The 24,896-nt window shown below is 36.4% G+C and overlaps 1 long non-coding RNA gene across 3 annotated transcripts in view; it reads right to left on the bottom strand.

Moving 5' to 3' along the window:
* LOC311444537 overlaps positions 1 to 22,937 on the bottom strand; it is a 255,592-nt gene extending 232,655 nt beyond the window's left edge. For all 3 annotated transcript variants that reach the window (XR_014697927.1, XR_014697928.1, XR_014697929.1), the window contains exon 1: positions 22,659 to 22,937. This is a non-coding gene — a long non-coding RNA (uncharacterized lncRNA). The remainder of the gene's footprint in view (positions 1 to 22,658) is intronic.
* Between the last annotated feature and the right edge of the window lie 1,959 nt (positions 22,938 to 24,896).

The raw sequence follows: 24,896 nt of genomic DNA, 5'->3' as shown, positions 1-24,896 counted from the left end.
ATGTTTCATTGCAAAAATCTGAAGTATCTCATGAGAAAAACATAGCAAGTTTCAACTATTTTTATTTTTTTTTAATTAAAGACTCAAATCTCATTATCACTATTCTTTCTGAACTTTAATTATTTGTGAACAGCAATAAAGAAAAGAGTTGCATCATTTATGGATTAAAGACTTTTTTTTTCCTTCCCTCTTCCAATGTAAAGAAGCACTGGAAAATGCCAAAGCTCATGAAAAGAACCACAAGAATTTACAAGAGAAGGAATGTCTTAGAATTAAGCTGGTTCCTGTAATACCATATCAAAGACAAGAGAGCAAACAGAACCAGTTTTCTTTAAAGACGAGCAGCTCCACTGGAAAAGTTCAACCTCTTTTCCTTGTTCTAAATCTTTTAAATGGATTTTTCCCCACAGAAGTCAAACATTTTCCCACTTCAACTCCTTCCATTAATGAATCAAAACCATTGAATTTTTAAACAAGAAAAATATGTGTTTTACAGTGATACAGTTCAAGAAAAGAAATGGCAAGATTTTGCAAACTACTGGATTTTGATTAAAAATCACAGGGTGGAATACTCCTGCAACTACATCTGTTTTATTAGCTACTGTGATAATACATGTTTTTCATCTTGCTAATGTTCTAAAATACAGTGAGTACTTCAGGCTGCAGATGTTCCTGTCTAATATGCAAGAGGTCCATAAAATCTATTTATAAATAATGATGAAGACATGGACCATTAAGGAAAATGCAGCAGGAACACAGCACTGTGCAGAGCCCCCCTTACCCATATTTTGTGCTGTTCTGAGGCAGCTCCTTCCTCCTCCTCTCATTCCCCAGCACTGCCTGGCCCTGCTGCACCATAAATTAATCTTTGTGCAAGATTACCTCATTCCAACTCATTCTGCCTGTAGGAGTTCCTTCAAACAAGAAGTACACTGCCAAAATTTACTCAGCATAATATAGTTTCCTTACAGTATCTGACAGGTCTGCATTGAAGAAATTGCAACATTTAGATGTTAAGTCTTTGCAGCTATCCAATAAAAAGTAATGGTAGACATACCAATTGTGTCATTTTTATTGCAGTATGAATATTTACTGCCCTGGCTCTAGGATCTTACATTTCACTCTTGCGTACTGTGCAAGAGTAAAAATAAAAAGAAGTTGTGGCAGGATATTAGACCAGGACTTTTTTTTTTTTTTTTCCCCACACTCACTGGGAAACTCTACTAGTCAAAGAATGCTTTTGCTCATGTTTTTTTCTTTTATATAACAGATAAAATTCACTTTCATTAATTCACTATGTAGCGGGTATACCTCATCTTGGATTCCTCATAGGAATTATGGATTCAAATACATTAAACTTGTTAGAATTATTACCCCTTATTCTATTTGTTCCTTATTTCAGAACATGCCAAGATGCAATAGAATTTTGAATAACAGAATTCTTATATGCCTTCTGTAGCTACCTAAAGATCTAGAAAACAGAAAAGAAAAACATGAGATGACAGTCTAACATAGTAATGTAGACTTAACCACGGAAGGTTCCTACATTTTCCAGTGTTCAAATGGAAACTAAACATTCACAGGCCATCAAGTATTGTTAGAAGTTACACACCTGGACAATATAATCACAAAAACAGAACAGTGGAAAAACTTAAAACACTTATAAATCTTACAAATGTTATACTGTTATATAAATAATCTATTATTTAGAAACACTATAAACATTATATATTCTTCAGTCAAAAGTTAAGACATGCTGGGACTTGGAATTTTTTAGTACAACACTACCATAATAAGTAAATGTTATCTACCTTAGTAAAATGAAAAACATCTGTTATTTGCAGTGGTGCAGTTAAACATTCTCCTGCATATCAAGCTATTTTACTTTGCCTCTGACCACCCAACATGCTGCAACCTTATCAATCCACATCACATCAAGCCACATGAGTTCTGCTGCCCACAGAACTTATTTGAGAAACCAAAACTTGTTTTATGCTCACAAGATCAAGTGTGCAGGTGCTCTTCAGATCACAAGAGGATGAAGAGACTCACTCTGTGTTTGCCACAGGGCGAGGATACCCAGTCTGGCCTCCTGCCCACGTATGCAACACCCTGCAGCTGGTTGTGGCACCAACTTGACAGTTACTCTACTTGTGCAGCTAACCAGACCTACATATTAGGGTTGGCTAACCCCCTACCAATCTGCTTGTAAATGCAAATACAGCTGTAAAGAAAACTTTTTGGAGGATGTCTTTACTGTGAAAAAACAGACTGTCAACATTATGGTGGCTGCTGTCACATCTCAACCTCAGCAGTTCATACACACAACAAAAGTGGAAGAAGCATGGTGAGAGAAAGACATGGTAGACTACCACCTCCTAACCTTCTTTTTGAATACTTATATCAGAGAAAATGGGGAAAAAATAATGTTACATATATTAGCATATCATAAGAATAATTTACTGTACCCCTGAATTGTACAGTTGAGATATTTCTACTATAGGTAGGCAGCAATTTTACTTGCTTCTGAAGTATTATTCTGTAAATGATTTTTTTTTTTTTTTAAACGTACAATGCTCTTTCAAGTTGAATATATTTATTTAAACTTTCTTCAGGTAAAGAAAGTAGAAACCTTGAGAACAACAACCTATAAGTTTCTAAGGGAAAAATGACAGAAGACAGTTATTGATTAGAGTTAAAAAAAAAAAAATGAAATAAGAAATCACATTTTATGTTCTAACATGTTGTCCTTTTTCTCCCCTCTTGACTACTATGTTTAGTAGTACTGGGAGAAATTTTCATTGTTTAATCAGGTAAGACTACTTTGCTAGGAGATGAGACAAGATACCAAAAAATACAACAGTTCTCCATTTTCTCTTGGCTATCATTCATCTGTAACACAGGAAGCTGTAGGGATGACATTACTTACATGGAGTGCTGCTCACTTTCTAAAGAACCTATAGTGTTTGCAGCTATAATTCCATTCATTTATGGCTAGTAATAACAATCTGACCACGCTCACAAACCTGGTATGAAAATCACAATTATACTTGTGATTAATGGTAGACAAAGCAAAGTAGATATAAAGATCCACAGAAGAAAAATCACATTCAAATAAGTGGGACAGATTATAGTCATCTAAAAGCCATACCCAGGATCCCATAGTGCCAGCTTTCCTATTCACATGGAACAAAGCAAGGACTACTTCTCTTATCCTATTTGCACTTGAATACTTCTCCACCTTGCCTAGATTATGCAACTGTTTCTCCCTTCACTCTGCATCTCCAGATTTATTTTCACATATCCAAAAATGAATTAATATTGCCTTATAAACTAGACTATTTTCTTTGCTGCCACTGCAGAAAATTATTATTATTATTTTTAATATCACTTAGTTTGGTAACAGTTCTGCCACATTTTAGTCTTCCCTCTTCTCTGTCCTGCTCATCCAGTATTCTCCAGACGTCATGCATAGTTGCAACAGAACCCTTCTAGCTTTCAATTAACGTGGTCTGGTAGCTGACCTTCAATATCCTTGATTTCTTCTTTGAAAAAGTAAAAACTCTTATACAGAACTTGCCCTCATAATATAAGTGTTCCACTTGGCTTTCACTCCAGGACACTATACATCCAATTTCTCACTGGTCACACAATATTATGTTTGGAAAGACCCATCTAAGACAAGTAAAATTGTTATTTCTGGAAAGTAACTTTTTTGTCATATTTGTTTTTAAAATGTGAATAGGTAGTGAGGAAACTACATTATTATTGCATTCATCTTTGCCAAAGTGAGTAAATGTCACCTAATGCAGATGAAAAGGCATTTTCTTCAGAACTGCTGGGATACTGTTCACTTCTGGCAGAGTAATTATTGAGTAACCTCACTTCATATCTACAGCATTAATGACAAAGACCTCACATACTCAACAAACCATGAGCCAGTACAGAAATTTACCACTTGTTTTATCTTATTCAATGTCTGTCTTATGTTTGATGTTCCTGGGCTTACTTAAAAACAAACAACAACAACAAAAAAAAACAACACTTGTTTTTCAGCAAATGAGACTGTGTACATAAACATGTTTTGCAAGAACTACTAGCTGTAATATTCTGTGCCCGTCTCCCCCCCCCCCCCCCCCCCCCCCCCGCCCCTTTTGTCTTATAAATAGCTACAAACAGAGGGAAATAAATTCTTTCTTTCTTCTAAGAGCTTTTTTTTGCCTGGGTACAACAGATGTTGTTTCCACAAATTAGTTTATAATTTCTTTCATAACTCAGTCAGAACAACCCTTCAATTTATAGTCAGGGAAAAGATTTAGTGCTGCACATAATTCTTGTAATTATGTAACAAAACTGCACTTTGCTAGATGAAAGCCTTGGCTATCAATCATTCAGTTTAGTATATGGGCAACTTAATCTTCTGTTACACCAGCTGTGCATAGATCAGCCACATACACTGAGGATTTGTTAGATTTCCATAGTATGAAGTGTAAATGACTACTGTGATAGGTAACAGATAGGCAGGCAGTAAGCAGGCCAGCTAGAGAGTGTTAAACTGCAACAGCAAAGTAATTAGGGATGCCACACACAGCAACTCCTGCCCCCATACCAACTGGGGAGATGACTGGAAAACATGTAGATATTGCTCATCAAAATATCGTCAGCAGCAATAAAGCATATTCAGTTTCTCTCCTTAAAATATCCAGAACTTTGCTAGTTCAAAAAACAGAAGATGAAATAATAAAAACACTTGCACAGCTTAGGTCAGTGATACAGAGACTGGTGGATCCTGGGCTTTGAAGTTCATCATGAAAACTGCAAAAGTCACACCATAAAATAAAAATTAGCAGGTAATAAGCAAGCAATATGGCCATTAACACTACTGAAAATATTGGTCATGTAGTTGTAAGCAGTAGGATTTTTTTTTTTAATTTATATTTTAAGAATATGATTTAGTTAAGTGAAAAATCAATTTTCACTGTTACATAAAGGGGTTACACTGTCAACCACTGAAGTTGAAGTTGCTAACACATGAACAGGTACAGAATATAAAGTACACTGAAGTTTCTCCATGAGGTTACTTACATGTGCCTGAAGACAAGTGACACTCCAGGGGTTACCGCATGTTTTAAAGGAAACTGATTAGCAAGCCCCATAAAATAGGCTTACTGCATGCCTTCAATAATCCATCTGGAATCATTATGTGGTGTCTGGATACACTTAATGCATCTTTCATACTAAAATGCTGCAGGGATAAATTAGAAATTCTGACAGACCAAGTATTTCAGAAGAAGTAGCACAATAAAGTCAATCACAAAATGGGGAACTCTTTCCCCCATCTCTTTTTCATTTTTAAAATGGATCTTAGATGGCATTGGGGCACTAAAGTTGTTTGTTCAAGTTCTGAAACAGTTGGATTCACAGACTTTGAGATGTTCTTTAGATTTGTAACTTCTCCAATGTTGGATGGCACAAACCCTTCCTGCCTCATCCAGCCTCATCCTTTTTACAAATTAAAAGCAACAAATTAAAAAACAAACAGGAAACTCTGTTTGAACAAAAGAAATCACATTTTTAATGAGGATGGTCAAACACCAAAACAGGTTTTTCAGAGAGGTTGTTTAGTGTCCATTCTTGGAGAGGGAAAGCAGTCCTGGGCTGCCTTCTAGGAGGAGGGGAGTTGGACTTGACTCTTTTGTGATTCTCCTTGACTTAGAGAAACAAGAAACATGGGAAGATGGTTTTCCACTCAGATGAGTTACAACATATATTGCTGATGAATAATTAGAGTCCTTTGGCTCATATCCACTTTCAAATATGACACTGAAATAACAGAACTGACGATGTCTCTGCTATTTAAATTCCTTTCTGATAGATCAGGAGATAAATTCAGGAAAAAGCTATGCAATTTTGATAGCATCAAGCCCCAAGACTAGCTGTAGACTATTTGAATACAACTTCCGCAAAGTTGTGAATTGGTGAGTGCTGAAAGCCTCCAGGAAGAATCAAAATACACACAGTTCAAAAGAGTTCCAGTTAATGGTTACTAGAGACAAAAACAAACAAACAAACAAACAAAAAAATCTCACACAAACATGAGTTAAGCTCCATAACTTAAATGACAGAAATCCTAAATGCTGTTGGATATCCTCATATTTTCAGTTTTGCAAAAGCCAATCAGTTAGCCTAGACAGAGGCTAAGCTGTAGAAGTAGGTTCTGATCCACATCCTTGACCCTCCTGAAGTTAGAAAATTTAAATTTGAATATTGTCAACTTTTACTCGGCAGAGTAAAGTCTTTAACTTTTCTTATATAACCTGTATATTAAAAGCCCATTATTCACTGCTTTCAGCTTTTTTAATATTAGTGAACTACCTTTTCATTTTACAACCCTGTTCATTACACTTAAAAAAAAAAGATCAGAATTGCAAAATACATGAAACCTGCACTTCACTTTATTACCCTGAAGTCATAAAGGATGAACTGGTAATGACTTTATTAAGGCTGCTGTCAGTATTTTTCCTATCACCTGGAAATAATGATTCAATAAATATTATGTTAATATTAAGTTAGAAGCGCTCCATAAGATTCAAAGGAATAAAGCAACCCTGCCCACTCTCATACTGCAGTTTTTCCACACATGCAGCAGTCTTTATATAACAATTTCGCTCACTGCAACAAGATTGTTCTCTTTGGTGTGAGGGAAAGGGTACCTCAGTAAAAATTATTTATCACGAATAGAAGACAATTTTCCCTGGTCTTTCAAAACACAGGAGGAGGAGGAGGAGCATACTTCTAACCAGGCAGGGGAGCTCACTGAAGAATTCATGTGATGGGTGACTGCTGTACATAGGAAAGGAATACGAAATACCAAGACATCCTGTGGTCATGACTAGATTCTCACAATGTTGACATGAAAAATTAAGACTGTCACAAATATCAAGACAATGGAAGAAAACACACATATCCAAACACACATAAACTAAAATAAACAAAAATCTAGGCTACGTAGAAAAAGTAGGCAGCCTGCTCCTGTGAACATAATTGAAAAAGATGCATAATTTGAACATAGTATGCAGTTTAGCAATACCAGGTTCAAACAGCAATCTCAGAAGTAGCACAATAAGCTGTAATTTATCTTTATTCACAAGATAAAGAAGAATCATGGATAAATCAAAGGTGATAACCCATTCTTACAAAGTTTAGCATAGTTGGGAAGATATCAGTGCTTAAAACGTAACAAAAAACACAAGATTTCAATTTTTGTAGAGTCCTACTTATGTTTCCCTTATAACATGAAAGGAAAACAAGAGCTTACCAGGAAAATTCCATGCTGCTTCTCATACACTTCTGAAAAATTCAATTCTGAGTTTTTTGACTCCTGAACACATTTACAGCAACGATTGCCCTCTCTCCTCACATACTACACTGCTTTTCATTACTCCATTTATTTTTGGTAGAAGTCAATCACAAGGAGAAAGGTCAGGTATTAAGGAAAAAAAGTTGCACATGCAAAAATATACTATGCTGATGCATGCACCTTGATCATATAGGTTTGACTTGTGTGTACTGAAAGCTGAAGGAACAAGAGGATTTGAATTAAGTCCAGGAGCAAGAGAGGACTTTGTATAGCAAAATGCATTTCAGTTCATTCACTGAAAGAGGTGCTAAATGGTAGCCTTTCATGTCTTCTCAATCCTGTGACCTCCATGATTTACTACTTTGAAAATGCATCCCCTCTGAAACATGTTTTACTGAAATCAGTATGACCGTTACAGTGGTTCCATTCAAAATTAATTTTATTCTACTTCTTGCTTCTGTGCAAATGTTTTGTAAACAATTATTTCATAACAGACTATCTTTGGATTTGCAGAAGTTTAAGTACACACAATAGTTTACAAAAACAACTAAACCTTAAAACATAATATGAAAAATAAATCTATGTTTTCAAACTAGCTCTCACAGCACCCAAAACATTCAGTATTCAATAGCAGTTAATAAAATTTGTCTTCTGAATTATCATTGATGTACTATTAAGCTTTAAAGAACAGGTTTCAAAAAGTAGTATTTTGAACTGATAATTTTATTAACCTTATTCTTAATTCATAATTTATCAAAAGTTAAAAATAAAAAATCATTGTACAGAATAGCTACAAGCTGGAGTGATTACAATCTTATCAATTAAATTCAACAGAAGTGTAAGAGTGGTTGCTATCATGAGCCACTGGGCTCACTGCCCTCAAAAGGACAGACTCAGACAAAGAAAGAAAAAGTTTCTGTGTGGATTGAGAAATTCAGAACAAAGAGGAAGCAATTTTATTAAGACAAAAGAGCATAAATACTGGGTGGAAAGGGTGTCCCAAAACACCACCATTGATAAAATACCGAGAGTATTTGGATATGTAAAGGTCTTATAAAGAAATACAGAAAAGGACTTGCCAAAGAAAAGCATGTGTTAAAGATTAAGAAATGCACAAATGGAAGGATGGAGCAGCAAAAGGAGAGATTCAGGCCAATCTGTTTTCAGTAGCCCAGAATGCTTTAAAAATGAGAAAGAAGAAAAACAGATTAAATTCAAGTGAGAAAGATAAAAGTAAGAACAGAATGATATCTAAACAGTTTGCTTTGGAGAAAAAAAAAAAGTCAGCAGTTCAGACTTTCTTAGAAAATGTTCTCTCTCTCAAAAAAGAAGTATACATTAATATTCTCTACTAAGAATTAAATGGAACAACACATCTCTAGTGCTATGCAGTAAATCATCAAAACGTAAAGGACAAATATTAGTACAAACTTCTTAAAATGAGTTAGTTTAAGGAAATGACAACATTCTCCTTTGAAGGTTCATAATGCTGGGAGAAAACACCTCATGAAGTTCCTGAAGTACTGGATGTTATTTAGTATATTCATGAATATACTAAATGGGACAAGAGCTACAAAGAAAATTCTTGGAAAACAAAATTGTGAGGAACAGGCAAAAGGACTGGAATTAAATGTGAAGGAGATGAAGATTGGAGTAATAAATTATTATACTTTCAAATTGTAAATCTAACTGACTACTTGGAGACTAAAGATGTTAATCTCTATTATAAAATCAGAGCTGGAGAAAGGTCTGTGTTTTACTCAAAAGCAGAGTAACTGCATGTCATAAACATACCATGTCTGTGAAAAGGCCAATAGTATCATTTGATGCACAATGTAAATAACTTTCAGAAAATAATAATAATACTGTAGAAATCAATTTCCTTATGTATTGATGTGAAGTCTTCACACAAGCACTCAATTGCAGTCACTTCTGCAGAAAGATGATGTATTCTAGTGGGAAGAGACAGACCTACTAGAACTGCAAGACAACAAGCCTACTTTACAAGACAGCGTAAGAAGAATACAATTGGTTTTCAAATGAAGGCTGAGATGTTGCATTTAAATATGAATGATAAGTTAATTAAAACAGATACCACATGGTGGACAGCAAAAGGGACTTCTGGGTAGCGTGCATAACATAAGTGCAAAACATTAATTTTAAGCTAGAATATGGTAATGATCCTATGATATAGTAAAAAGTATTATAAATCAAAACAGCATGTGAATTTTATGACTCAATAGGTACCTCCATTTCCATTCTTCTAAGCAATAATTGCTATTTCAGATCATTTTCTGAAGTACCTGCCCTGCTCACACCTCAGTGCCAAACTACTACATTTGAAAAACACAGCATAGAAAATAGCAGTTTCTAAGACTGGACACACACACACCACAACTCAAAACTCTTAAGAAAACCTGGAATAGAAAATGGTTTCTAAAAGGATGGGGGAAAAAAACAAACACACACCCTGTGACCCAAAACTCTAAGAAAACCAGGAAACAATATCAAACAATATCATGTGGAGGGGTGGAAGCTATGAAAACTAGGCAATCTGGCACATCCCTATTTCTTAACAAATAAGAGCATGGGCAGTTTTTTCAGAATGCTGCTCCTGGCTGTGGTCAGAACCAGGCATGTCAGAAGCAGCAGAAAGCATCCACAGTCAAGGATAAAAATTTCACTAAGCTGATGTGGACACTTGTCAGAACTGGCACTGAGCCAATCTGTATTTAAAAATACAGTTTCATATTTCTTGTTTTATGAATTCTAGCATGGAATCCAATAAATGCAGCCTAAATATATAACTTTTATGAATTACACTGAAGTATGTGATCCATTTCTCCCTGCCAGTTTTGTTTTCTCATTTTGCACTGCATGTGTTCCAGTTTAATGCACATCTCCAGTCTTTTGATTAAAAGTAATGATCCAAGCAATTGTCAAAGCATGTCTTGAACTCACTGACCCCCAAATACCAGAACAGATATAGTATAAAACTATTCTGATGATGTTCCAGTTGCCCACCTCTGAAGTAAATCCTTTAGGGAAAATCTCTATAAAAACATTACTTCCGTTTGCCTCATCAGAATGATTTTTCTGATGAATTTCAATCACGTTTCATCTGAGCCTTAATTTAGTTTTCATACCAGTGCTCTGGAGCAGTAGGATTTGATATCACACCTTGCCACTCAATACAGAAAGCTGATTGAAACTGATGAAAGGTAGTCCCAGCCTCACAGACAGCAGAAACAAAGTCTTTGCCTATCAGCCTGGTAATCATACCATACAGTAAATTACTGACAAACATTCCTAGCTACACTGTGGTTTTGTTTTTGCATTGTATGTGTGTCAGCCATTAGATTTCAAAAGACCACGCTAATAAAGTGAGGCAGAGAACTGAGGTGTGGTGCCCCCACCAGGCATCATAGGGTTGCTTTCAGCACTGCCCAGTCTTCAGTGAAAGATGATTTGTCTTCTTCAGACTGAGGCCCAAGTGCTTTGCGCCATGTGAGAACAGTCAGCTGGCTGAGCACTTGAGCTTGAGCACTCACAAGATCATAAGGTATTTGTGTGCATGAAGTGCAAGTGATGAGTAAAAGAAGTAAGCTGTAGGACAATATGTAAAGTGCAGACTGCTGTCATACATATGACATACACGTATGTATGACATATGAGGGAGTCCTCAGCACAGTATTAGTCATAAATATATCATCAAGCTGGGCACTTGACATACTGTGTGAAAGTGGCATCTATGACAACATGGTGAGAAGTGCACCAGTCAGATGCACAGCTTGCTAGAAAAGCAGGCTAAATTTTGCGTGGACTTTCACAGAAAGTATGTACAAACATTGCAGTGAAACAGGATCTTGTCTCAGAAGACAAAGAAACTGGGCAGACAACCTCACGTGTCCCTTTACTTTCATCCATAGCCACAAAAACTATAAACAAATACTGCTGAAGTGGCAAACCTTCTTTCTGACAGCAGGGTTTCATGATACTGACACTTACCAGGGCAGCTAAAATTATGTAAAACCAACAACAAATTAAGACTAATAATATTCCATGTGGCTTGTGTTTATTTCCTTTTAACAAGTCATCTTCATCATCTCCGCACCCATAGTTCTCTGATACTATTCTGGGGACAGGGTCTCCAAAGTATAACAGATGGGAAACATAACCATTTATATTAAGAGCAACTTACAAATTATATTCCACAGTTCTACTGCATCTCTGCTTTGCCCTCTTTAAAATGTTCCCCCCAAAATTTTCTTTCTTCCCACTGGAAAAAAAAAAAAAAAAAAAAAAAGCTTAAGAAATAGTTCAATTAAAAACAAACAAACAAACAAAAAAAACATTTGATTGTTATTGTACACCTCAATGAAAATTTTGGTTTTGATTCCTACCATCCACATTTCCAACTCAACTTTCTTAGATCATGGGTGAAAGCTATCCTCTTAGATTTGCAATCTGACCAGGTACACTGCTCACAAACATGAAAGGGGAGGGTGAGGGAGAGCACAGAGAGATTGAGTGCATGTACAAATCAGGATACATACCTGAGGCAGTAGCTACAATTCCCATTGGGTGTCAGCTTTGTATTTGTGTCTAAATATTTCAATTTTACACAAAAAAGTCTTTTTTTTTTCCCCCATGGCAAAACAATGAAAAATGCTTTTGTAGGAGACTTTGAAAAACATATTTACAGCAGGGAAGAATTCATTCAGGTTTTATTTATTTATTTTAAACTACAAATGAGTTTCTTGAACAAACATTTTCACTGAAATGTCACCAGTGACACACAGGTCATTTTCCTGCATGGCTGAAATCAGCTGAGAACTAGAAACAAGCACAAATACTCTATTCATTGTAGTAGCCATTAGAATTGTATTTCACTATGCTTCTTATTAATTTACATTGCCTTTCCTATAGCTTGTGCACATTTCTTTGTAATTCTAGTTTGTGTTTGAACCCCCTATCAAGAACACACCATCTTACTGTTCTCCCTTTTCTCCATTATAATCTAATAATAGAAACATAACTTTTATATATATTTATGTATGTATGCATACACATGCTGAAAGTTATCAAGAGGTATCATAACTTTTCCTGCCTTGTGAATTGTGGAAGGTTAAGGAGACAAGTTGTCTAGGCTAGATGAGCATTTCAGGTTTGTCACTGTAAATATTACCTTAGAGATTTAGGAGAGATTTTCAGCACCTGTAAGATCACAGACTCCATGTTCTACCAATACTCCAGACAGAAAGGCCCATTCTTCAACCATTTACAGAAAAATGTGTGAATTTGACAGCAAGAGCTTTACTTCATAGTTTACAATCTAGGAAATTAATTTAGAAAACAATGATAACAACTTCTGAACTACTAGAAGAAATAGTAAAAATTCACCCCACAAATAATTTTCTCTCAAGTTTTAGTCAATCTGCCATAAATAAGAGGTATTTAACTAAGCATTTCACCAAGTCAGACAAAAAGACTTGTCTGACAAGAGTTAATTTACCTAAGTAAAACAAACAAAAAAACTTCCTTCAAGGTAGCTTTATGAAAATTACAGGAAATTTTACATCCAACCTATTTTTATTTAACACTTTAAAAAACATTAGAAGATTACCACAGAGACAAGGTCTCATCTGCCTGCTCAGATTACACTGTACTTACATTGAACCGTACAGCATACATGATTAGCCCTAAAAGGTCTCTTTGGTGATTTTCACTTTTAATGAACTGGCTCGAATTCATTATACAATAATTGTATGGAGGTTTCACAGATAAGCCTCTGTCTTTAGGGTGCACAAGACAGATAGACCTCAATCTTACAGTAAAGAAAAAAAAAAAAAAACCACACACACTGTATTTGCTAAATGAACTATAGATATTAATCTGAAATCTTCCAGGAACAACGAAAGAATCAACAACAGAAAAATTACAGATCCAACTGGGTAGCAGCCTTTGTTCAGCTACCAGTTTACACCAGTTAAAAACACAGGTGAAATTACAGTGATTTTCATGACTGTCAAAATGCAGGAGTTTTCTTTTGACAAATGCAATTTTTGATTTTTGCATTGCAACCTTTCCAAAGGTGGAGAAAAACCAACCAGTCAACCAAAAAAACAAGCCATGCATTTACATGTTGGGTAACAGCCAGTCAGATTGTCCTACTGCCTGGATGGGTTCATGATTTGGCAATCAGTCAGGTTTTGGACTTTCAGCTTCAATGCAAAGAGTCAAGCTGTCACCAGAAAGAGCAATGACTAGTTGTTGCCAGTGTGGCCTACTCATGCAGATGTTGTGAAGGCCTCTCAATAGGCTGGTTTGTTAGTAATCCTAGGACAACAGTGTGTCACTGAGTTACTTCATTATTTGGGAATTAAAATCAAATTTCCATTTCCCAGAGATAGATCTTCCTCTTATACTTTCCAGACTATATACAACTTGCCATTAGTGGAGTGAAACCAAAACCCAGAAAAGTGGGTTTCCACCACTATATTAGAAATGTACAGAAGAATAGAAGAACAGTTGCACTGAGTCAGAACAAAAATAACCCAGCCTAGTATCCTGTGTCTCCTGGTAGCCAATAGCAAATGTTGAAAATATGTATACATAGATAGTAATATCATTTTATATTTGTCCTGAGTAATCCATAATTTAAGGACTTTGTCAATCAGATGTCATATTTGCCCTTGTGTCAACTAACCTTAGATGGATTCTTCATCCATGAGTTTGTCCTACCACCTCTCACATTCTACTATATTTAACACATATTTAACACATTTAAGTCTACCAGAAGAGTTGAAACTGACCTGCTGGTGTGGAAACCTACCAGAGCACTTCTCTTAGAAAAGAGTCAGCTGAAAACCACCAGATAAAGACTCTGGGGCTTTTGCAGTTGCAGATCAGATGCCCTTAGACAGTGCAGTTTGGAGAAATCCATTCCTCAAGCTGCCCACTGTTTATCTGGAAATGCTTAAAACCTATTTCTGCTGCAGGGTAGACCCTCTGCATAAATCAAGCATCCTAGGGACTGCCTGCCTTTGTGTGCAAAGCCATGCTGCTCCTTTCCACTAAAAATGACTGCTTTTTTGTTAAGAAACATGAACAGACTGGAAAGGCAAACAAACACCAGGTACTGCAGATGCTGTAGAACTTCTGATGACAGCAAGGGAATTGAAGTTCATTATTTCCTTGTGACACCTTTGCTGGAGGATTCAGGATGTCCAGGACTATGCTGTACTAGATTGCTCCCTCATCATCACATCAGAAAAACACTGCTAAACTTAGGAACAGTTAGGCTACCTCCAGGGAATATCACTTAAGGTGGGCAACAAAGCACTTCTTGCTACTACTGAAGGCCCTTCTTTTGTCTCGCAGCTTGAGAGCTGGCATCACTTTTGCTCTGTCTCCTGTCACCCTCAACACCCTGGCCACAGGCAGCCTGGTAAGGAGCCAAATCATGGACCTCACAGACCTGGGCCTTGGGCCAGATACCATGGACAAGAGTACCTAGACCTCTGAAGTGCTACCAGAAGTTGAACATGCAATGACCTCCTAAGAGACTGAGTTAAAAAAAAACAAACAAGTGAACTACAGCTACGCTGTAGTAAACACACACCGCTCCATCAAGCAGGCGTCCAGATTCAGCCTTTGTGCCCACATTTCCAGTCCTATTTCAGGGGCAGCTGCTTTCTCACAAGCAGAAAGCCTGGAGTACAGAAATACACCAAGAGTGTGATGGAGCTGAACCTGCTCTAAAGAAAGTTTCATGGCATGAGTGAGACAATGGTGATTTCTTACCCAGCAGCTGCAAAAACCTTAGTAAGTTGTATACTACTTAAAGGAAGATCTCCTTTGCTCACACAGCAGGGCAAAGACCAAATCAGCAAACAGCAGGCAAGGGGTTCAACGTGGTGGGCCAAGAACTTAGTGAGCCTGTTTCACCAGAGGCACAGCAGACTGTCCCACACTCAGAACCAGCCCTCCTGGTGGTCTGCATAGCAGAGGAAAGCCCACTGCCCCCAAGCTTCCTACTCCTGAATTGAATGCTGGTGTGGGACATAGTAGCCAAGGACTCCTCTGATGTGGCATCAGGCCTCCATCTGCTTCCCATTCCTACTTGCCTTTCCTTCATGATAATGGCAGTATTTATCTGGGGAAAACAACTCCCAGGTACCATGTTACATGCACTCTACTCCATCAATTTCTGAGGTAAATACAGTTAAAACAAACCACATATATATATATATATGTATATACACACACCATAAATATATGCATATATAAAAAGCATCTGGTGGCTTCTAGATGCTGTTCATTTTTGCATAAATAATCTAGTCAACCTCTTCTGGTGAAAAGAAGAGTTGATACACTTGATATGAAAGATATTGCAAACCATTTGACAGATTTCACTTGCAAAATCAGTTTAATTTACTTTTTCCTCACCAAAGGTGAAGTTTCATTAACTACTAAAAGTTCTGAAACTAACCCCTGTAACTGTTATGCTAACAAAAGAACATTTCATCAGATGATATCTGATGAAGGCTTTTTGTTTGTTGGGAAGGAAAACTCTTCATACTTCTACACTGTTCTTTCACTGTTCTTTCCTTATTCCTGAAGTAATGCCCATTCCTGAAGTAATGCTTAGTTCTATCCTCATTATAATGCATTAGTACTTGTTGAGCTTTTTATTTAGTGTTTGAGTTCTATTGCTTTTATATGGTTTAACTAAATATGGCATTTTTCATGCCAGTTATAGCATACCAGAAACACTGATTGCAATAACTTGTCCAAAAATAAGGAGGGTGTGTGGGGGGGTCATGTTCTATTATTCATACGGAAATGTGGAAGAAGAGAGACGATGGGAAGATTTCAATAATCTGCAGATAGGCAGAGCAAAAGGCGCAATGAAAACTGAAGGAGATCAGGTTGAAACAACGTAAACAACTGCTTTTAAAAGCAGTTTTGCAGAGAATTTAGAAGAAAAAAGTAAAACGCAACTCTTGATTTAACCCCAAGTATTGCACAGAAATTATCATAGCCCCTCTGTAAGACTGGCAATAGTAGTCACATTATCTCTGCAGTATGAAACAGGCAAAACAGTACTGCAAATCAGTAGAGTAATATATAAATAGAGTATAGAGTAATATATATAGTATATATAAATATAGAGTAATATAGTTTATTTTACACTGAACTTTATATAAATATAAGCTATATATAATTTGTGTTTAAAAGATATGGTAAAGACTAAACAGATCACCTAAAAGAATAAACTCCAAATGGACAATTTAAATATACTCTGTTCAAGGTTTAGGATAAGTAGCACTCAAAAAACACCAAAGGAAAGAAACGGCATAATTAAGCAGCTAGATAAAGGAGACAGTTAACACAGCAAGCTTTCATATGAAGAAATGGAAAAGAAAAAAAAAAAAAAAAAAAAAAAAAGACTGGTTAGGTGATACTAAAGTAGATCAGAAAAGCTCTTGAGCTGCAACAATGGCAAGAAGCTATCAGACTCAACTGGGCAAACAGATCACCAAAAAGATGTTGAAATTGTCACTGGAAGCCTAACAAAATTATTTGCATTTATGTTTAATACACAAGGCTCTTACTCCAAGCCAACCTTATAGGAGATCATTTTGAGTCATTTTCTCAAAATTAAGCTCAAACAACTAAACTGCAACAGACTTTCTGAAGCAGATAATAATTCAATGAGGATTGAGAGCTAAAACATCAAGGTGTCACATTAATAACAGTTACATCTCCTACCACTTGCATCAGGTTCTACAAAAATAAAAAATAAAAAAAGAGGAACAACATACCTAATTCAATGCTGATCTTTATAAGGGTTGATAAACAAAGTAACTCACAGAACTACATAAAAATCTAGTTTGTTCTGGGAAAACAGAGAACAATTATACTACAAGAATTACTAAATGCATTTGGAAACAAATGCATGATTTCTGTTGAAAAAGCTACTTCACAAATCTACTTCAGTTCTTCAAAAAAGAACACAAGTTCGGATGAACAGGTGATCAAATAACGTAGTGGTTTACTTGCACTTTTAAAATTAAGCCAAACAACAACAAGAAACAGAAAAGCCTTTTGGTTGTGACTCAAGTCTGTGCAGGAAGCCTCAGTCCCCCTCTTGGGAGAGCACCAAGTAAGACAAAACACTGTGCTAAGTCACTGTCAATCTAAAATGGTGCGTTGCTGTCAGTAGGATGCATCAGTATTCTAAAGAAATGTCTGTGGCTGGAAAAGGAAGGGATGGTAAGGTGACAGTTGGAATACTGTACCAAAACCTTTGCAGTAGTCAAATCTACAGCCAACTAAAAAGGATAGAAATATCTTAAGCTACTGAATGAGTGTCAAATAAAACTCAATAAATGAAAATAAGGAAATACATACAATGAACAGTTTGAAATTGGCTATTAGCATTCAGGAAAGATGTACAGGAGCTACCAAAGGAAAGGGGTTTTGTGGTTGTTTATATTTGTAAACATCAACTCAAAACCTAGCATGGCAAAGAAAGAAAAAAGCACATACAGTGTTAGGAGCTACTATATGCTTTGCCTGAAAGCTCAGGTGTTTCCCATTAAAAACGAATTTCCTTTTCCATAAAAATCTACACTTCTGACATCCTTAAACGGGAAAGCAGAAAATAAATAGCAATCCACAGAGCAACTGTATGACATTACAACTGTAAAATGTATAACATTTTACTCTACCTTCCTCAAAGAGTAGAATTTCTGAAAAATAAGAACAGAGTGATCAGAGGCACCTGTACGAGCTGAATTTCTACCTGTGCATTCTGGCAGGCACAAGCCAGGTTCACAACAAAGAGCACATAGATTGCTCTTGCTAAAATACCACACAGCACAGTCCTAGTGAAGACAGCTTCACAAATAATGCTCATTAGCTTTAATTAGAAGTAAGGACAGAGTAATTTCATCCCTGTTAAGACTTTATACTTCAAAACATGTCAGGATTAAAATTCTTTCATAGTGCATGCTATCTAATATCAGAAAAGCAGGTTAAAATTATTATTTTCACAACACCAGACTGTATTCAATTTCTGTTATATCCCTAAAACGCCTTCCATTCACTTATCCCAAATCTAACGGGATTTGTTCCTCTGAGTAATATGGTTGGTTCCAGACTCTTCAATAACAAGTTACACTATTTGTGTAGTTGCAATATAAAGATATGCAGTTGTAATATAAAGAACCATTGATGTATTTGCCTTTTTTTTTTTCCCTTCCTACTTATTAAGGATATCATTTATTTGGTAGGGTTGACTTTGGGGTGGAGAAGGCGGCCTGGAGAAGACTTATTTGAACAGTCATCTGCACAGTCAAAAGTACAAGCTGTACTTTTCAGAGGACAGAGACTCACCATTAAGGATTTCCAAAGTTTTAAAATTCTTCTGCAGAATTTCTTTTACAGAACCACAAAAGTAACTCTCTTTCACCTCTCTCATTACAGATCACAGTTCATTACCCAATTCTTCCCACTTCACCTTGTCCTTCCTTCAGTCTTAGGTTTCATTAAATCAGACTTCTTGGTCAAACATTTGATATATTCAAGGTTTTTCCATCTGTTATTCCTGCACTTTCACACTTGCTTTGTTATTGAACACTTGATAGAGATACAGCCTGTTGATTATGTGATGTCCGATAAGTTATAAAATAAATAAATAAATAAATAAATAAATCAGTAACATCAGGTTTCCCCAGATTCACACTAAATTGAGAACAAGTCTTTCACTCCCCTTCTTCTTTCTCCCCTCTTCGGTTTTATATGTTCTCTGCACGTAATTTTTGAAAATTTTTGCTAAGTCTTCCAATGGGCTTAAGTTCCTCTTGACTAAACCTTCCCTTATTGGCTCTGTCTAGTCTGCTTTCATATCTTGGAGGTCCACAGCTTCAGTTGCATTACTGGATAACCAGAAACCACAAACAGACACTATTCTTATATTACCAAATATTCAAGCACCTTTTAGCTAAAGTGGCACAACTACTACAGAGAGGAAAAGGACTACATTTTATTTCCCAACTTTTCTCATCTGCTTTGAATTTATTTCTTCTTTCTCCTCTAGACATTCACTTCTCAAAGTGTTAATTTGGAAGGATATTGATTTTTTATTTATTTTTTTTTATTAATCAAAATACACTGCTTTAACCTTTCCAAGAGTACATCAGATCAGAGGAGAATGTCAATGTTACATTTTAGAAAGTGGGAAACATTTTGCTTTTTATTGTAAAGCTCAAAATACATACTACTATCAAATTTTGTCCCTGTAACATGAATGTGTGACTATTATACATATAGATACAGATGCCAATATAGGTTAATGAGTTGTTTTGTTTTGTTTTTTCAAACCAGAACCTCAGATTTATTGACAGTTTGTAGCCAAGAATAGACTGGAGTCCTTTTACAAATTATATGCATCTGTTTACATTAAACTGACCCTACCCTCCCCCCCACCAAAAAAAGAAAAAAAAGTTTTCCAGAATTATCTAGTCTCGATCATTGTAAACTTCAAGTTAAATCTTTTTTATTCTCAAAATTAAATCATCATCTTCTAAGAAAAAGCAACTCTCAAATTTGTGAGTTTGGAGGGAGGTTTTTTGGGCCAGGAAAAAAATACACCAGATCATAGAACCTCTAACATGGGTGGTAGCATCAGCCCTGCTCCTCTGAATGCTAGTCTTGGTTCCTTCACTCCTCAGACAATATCAGTTGCTAAAATATCCTTGGTATCGCTTCATCATTCCATAGAGTAACTCAAAATTTAGACTTTTTGCATTTCAAATTGCAAGAAATTAATGCTACTGTTTTAGGACTGCTGTTTAATTAATCTATTAAGTACATAAACCACCTCTAGCAGCCCAAGTACTCCCCAGAAAAATAAAGCTAGACACAGTCAAACCAGAGAGAAGAACAATGATAGGAGCTGTGGTATGACATTAACAGACATTTTCACCAAACCGTACATATTAAATCAGATTCAAATATATCCATTCACTGATTCCACATTAGAAACTCTTCCGAGATGACCCAACCCTGTTTGCAAGTAAACTATAAGTAGAAAAGTTTTCTAAATATTTTCAAGTGTCTGAAGATTTGTTTTGTGGAACTCGAAAACTACACACTATTCTCATAAGTGTGAGGGTAACTGGAGTTCAAGTTAATTTTTAGTCTGAAGATATAACATCTTCATTAAGAAGTTCTAGTAAAAAAAGGTTTATCCATCTATTAAAAAGGGTCCTCAAACCCCCTGCAGATTCTCCACATGCTAGTAATGTGCAAAAATTTTCACTTGTCACACATCTTTAAAATTTTAATCAAAGCATGTCAATGCTCAGATAATGAGAGAATTTTTTCCCCTGTGGTGAAATTGTCATAATGAAAGTTGCAGGATACCATATTTTTTCAGATAAACTGAAAACTGCCTCTCTTAGCTGTTGCATATCACAGTATTTTTTACCCTTAAGCCCAGATATTTGACTAACTGCTTTCTAAAATATAGAAAATATAGTCAGTAGTTTTCATCCTCATTCACTTCCATTGCAGCATACAGAATGTTTATCTATAACTATTTTTCTCAATTTCCAATTTCTTTGATCCTAATTCCCATTTTCCTGCAACATGCCCAAGGTTCTCTCAGCACTGTGAATCTGAGGATTACCAAAAAGAAGCTAATTAAGTTAAATATTCATAGAGGTTGCATAACCTTATGCTTCACCTTTACAAGTAGTGACCTATGGGTTGAAGGAAGAAGAAAAAAAGAAAAAAAGCTTTTCCTCCTTACTCTCTGAATTACTCTTTAGAAGTTGATAGAGATTTGGAGAAGGTGACTAAGGCAGGAGAATGTGAAAAAGGCCAACATGTCTTGTATTGTAAATAACCAGATGGAAAGCAATATTTACATGATGACCTTCAGATATCATGGGTTAGCCTTATTGTCTGTTAATCATATAAAAGAACAGTCCCAAAGGAAAAGAAGTCCATCCTTGCTTTGCATAATCATGCAAACTGCCTGTTTACTTGAGCTGTAAGGTAAAAAATGATGCAAGTGCTCCGTTGAATAGATCAAGTCAATTTCATCCATTTTGCATTCACTTTTCACTGGACTTTCACCTAAACACTGCTGCTCAGTAAAAGACAACCTTACAGATGTCTCTTTTCAGTTTATATTCAGAAGTACTTTTAAGATGTGCCACATTTATGACTAAAAACTACCCTCAAACTGCAAGAAAAATCTGCAGCTTTCAAACTGAATTTTTCAGAAGTCCCAATCAAATTGCTGAATAACATGGAAAGAAAGAAGACTTCAAACAAATACATTAAATCAAAACTATCTTCTATTTTCAGCTACCCCACTAAAAGAAAGAGCAGTTAAACTGATTGCAAGGTATTTGTTTATACTGAAAATACCCTTTTCTCACCTAGCATTTATGTACATGAAAGTAACATTTACTTCCTAATCATGAAACCACTATGACTTTTTGTACCAGAACTTGCACAAATGCACTGAGGAGAAATGAAAGCACAGTTAAAAAATTAGCACACTTCCTGCAGTTGTGACAAACCTATTTAGGAATACTATACCATGCCCTACTTCATCACACTGCTTTTAAGCAATCAGTAAGTTAAAAATAAATAAATAAATAAATAAATAAATAAAATCACGTTTTGGAAGAAATTGCTTATAGTTTAAGTGCTTTAGTAAAGCCTTGTTTATTCTTTGAATCCACTTGAAAGCCACTTAGATGAAATAAATATGACCAATAAAAAGCTTAATTATTCTTCTTTATGTCTGTAATGTGAAAAGGGTGTAAGATAAAAAAAAAAAAAAATCTTATTTCAATGCTTAACTTTATACTAATTGACGAGAGGAGGTTTGGGTTGGAGGACATGATAGCTGGGTCTAAATCCAGTTTTTAAATATCTCAGGCTTCCTTTCCTTCTATACACTTCACTTTTTAAAAATCAACAAGACTATTGTTTTGCTCTAAATGCATCTGTTTCTTTGCAAGGGTGATACTCTGGACCATACTTAAAAATAGTTCTGAATTCAGAACTTGGGACACAGGCAGAGACAAACAGAAAAGCAAACCCAACCCATACAAACCCACCACCTGCTTTCTGAAGCCTAGAAGAAGCTTTCTAATGGTCCACAGGATTAACATCTGAGAATCACTTCTCATGTCATTGTTGTATGAGGTGTGATAAGTTAGTATCAAAACAGAAAGAGAGGAGTCTGAATCAATCCAATACATACCACAGACCTGGAGACATCTTGTGCAGTTCCAGTAACCTGTTCCAGGCTTTACTGATCACTTCACTAACACACACACTCCCACTGCTTTTGGGTCACTTGATTTCACCCTGGAAGTATGATAATGGTGTGGTGGGAATTTACAGCTTGCCTCTGTATTAATTACTCTTCACCTACTGTAAGTACTTCTGTATGAAGTAAGGACATATCTATTACTAAGACAATTAATGTAATTGGAGAAAAAACATCAACAAAAAAGAAGTAGGATTCAGGAGCTTTCTAGTTGTGAAACAGAAGCAGTATATTCCAACTGAGAACAGCTGCTCTAAGTTTAATTTGATTATATTAAACAATCAAACCATCTGAGAGAAAAAGCAGCTGGTATCATAAAGAGCAGAACAATAGTGATAACAAGGGGAAAGGAGATGTGCAGTTTTTTGCGTTTTCATTCTAAGGGGAACTTCCTCATTCTAGGCCTAAAAATTAGTTTTACAGGCATAAACATCTGTTTTAGCGTTGAAATCTTTGTCATTGATAATTTTGAAGAATAATGATATATATGCAATACACAGTTCTAATATGTTGATTTTGCCTGTTAAATTATCCAACACTTCATGTTCTATCTGGTATTGCTTGTATTTTGTGATAAGGCTGCTATAGATAAGGTTCCATCCAATATTTAATGCATTTACAAATAAGATTAATAGATTAGCAACCAGACAGCTAAACAAGATTAGCACACATCCCCAAGGACAATGAGGATTTTAGAAGTCTAAATGAATACCTTTGGTCCTGCCTGAACTCCAGGGAGGAGGAACCTACATGCTCATGCCATCATCCAAAAAAATGATGGATCTAGGCAGTCCATGACACCTGCTGCCCAGGACCAGCAGTAACCAAAACCTTCTTGAAGCTTAAAAGATTGTACATGCCCTATTAGCTTGGGGAATGTGGTGGTTTTACCGTGCTGGGCAGCTAAACCCCACAACCGCTCTCTCACTCCCCCTCCTTTAGATGAGGAGGGGGAGAAGTAAAGCAAAGAACAACTCACGGGTTGAGATAAGGATAATTTAATTAAAGGGAAATAATTATAATAATTAAATAAAGACTACCATGAACTAAACAATTTAACTAAGGGGAAAATAAAAGGGAAAGGGGAAAAAGGGAGGAAAACAAACAAACAAAATAAATGAAAGCTATATGGAAGTGCAGAGGAAAGAAATTACTCTCTACTTCCCACAAATGAGCGATGATTGACCACGTCCTTGAAGCAAGGCCTCAACGCACACAGCCGGTGTTCGAGAGGAGGACCGACATCTTCTCAACGAGAGCCCACCCCTCCCCTCTTCTTCCTGTTTCCACCTTTTATTGCTGAGTGTGACACCACATGGTATGGAATATCCCTTTGATTGGTTTAGGTCAGCTGCCCTAGTGATGTTTCTCTCCTCACTTTTTTGCCCACCCCCTAGGAGGGTTAGAGAAAGGCCCAATGCTGTGCCACTGCTGCTCAGCAGTAGACACAACACTGGTGTGATAACACTGCTGTTCCAGCTACAAGTACAGAGTACGGCACTGAATGGGCTGCTGCTGGAAAGTTAACATTCCAGCCAGACCCAGTACAACCTCCACCCCTTATTCCATAACATTTGTGTCACACTCAGATCCCCATACTTTAGCATACAAGCATTCTCATCATTATCCCTTATCCTTTAACAGGACAAGGATTTAACAGGACAGGATTAATAGGCAGATGTATCTTTTCATTCCATAGGTCTTTCTTGGAAAATGTTCATAAGAACTGTTGATGATTAGGTCTTCATCTGCCAAAGTGGCCACTCAAGGCAGGCGGAGTTGGATGTCTGGACACCAGCACCAGCTTAGTTCAAGTCCTTGTTGCACTGCCCGGCTCCTTGCAAAGTTGACCTGTCGTTGATCCTACAGCATCTTCCTACAACATATAACTTAGATTATAGATTAGTTTTCTCTCAATGTCAAATCTCCTTGAGGCACACACTTGATATCCCCATTCTTTTGCATGACCCACCAGGTATACCCTGGCCCTTGGGCGAAGACAATCCCACGAGTGGGTTTGCCTTTTCCCGAGGCAGGAGCAACCCACACTGCCTTCCCCATCCACCTTCCTATATGCACTACGGGAACCTTAGCTCCTTTCACAGTGTGTAGGGGTTTTGTTTCGGCAGGACCAGCACGGCTGTCAGACCCCCTATTGTTAACTAGCCA

This window comes from Aythya ferina (genome assembly GCF_964211825.1).
Source record: "Aythya ferina genome assembly, chromosome: 1".
NCBI lineage: Eukaryota > Metazoa > Chordata > Aves > Anseriformes > Anatidae > Aythya > Aythya ferina.
Note: the sequence above shows the minus strand (reverse complement) of the source record. Positions and strands in the feature narration are given on the sequence as shown.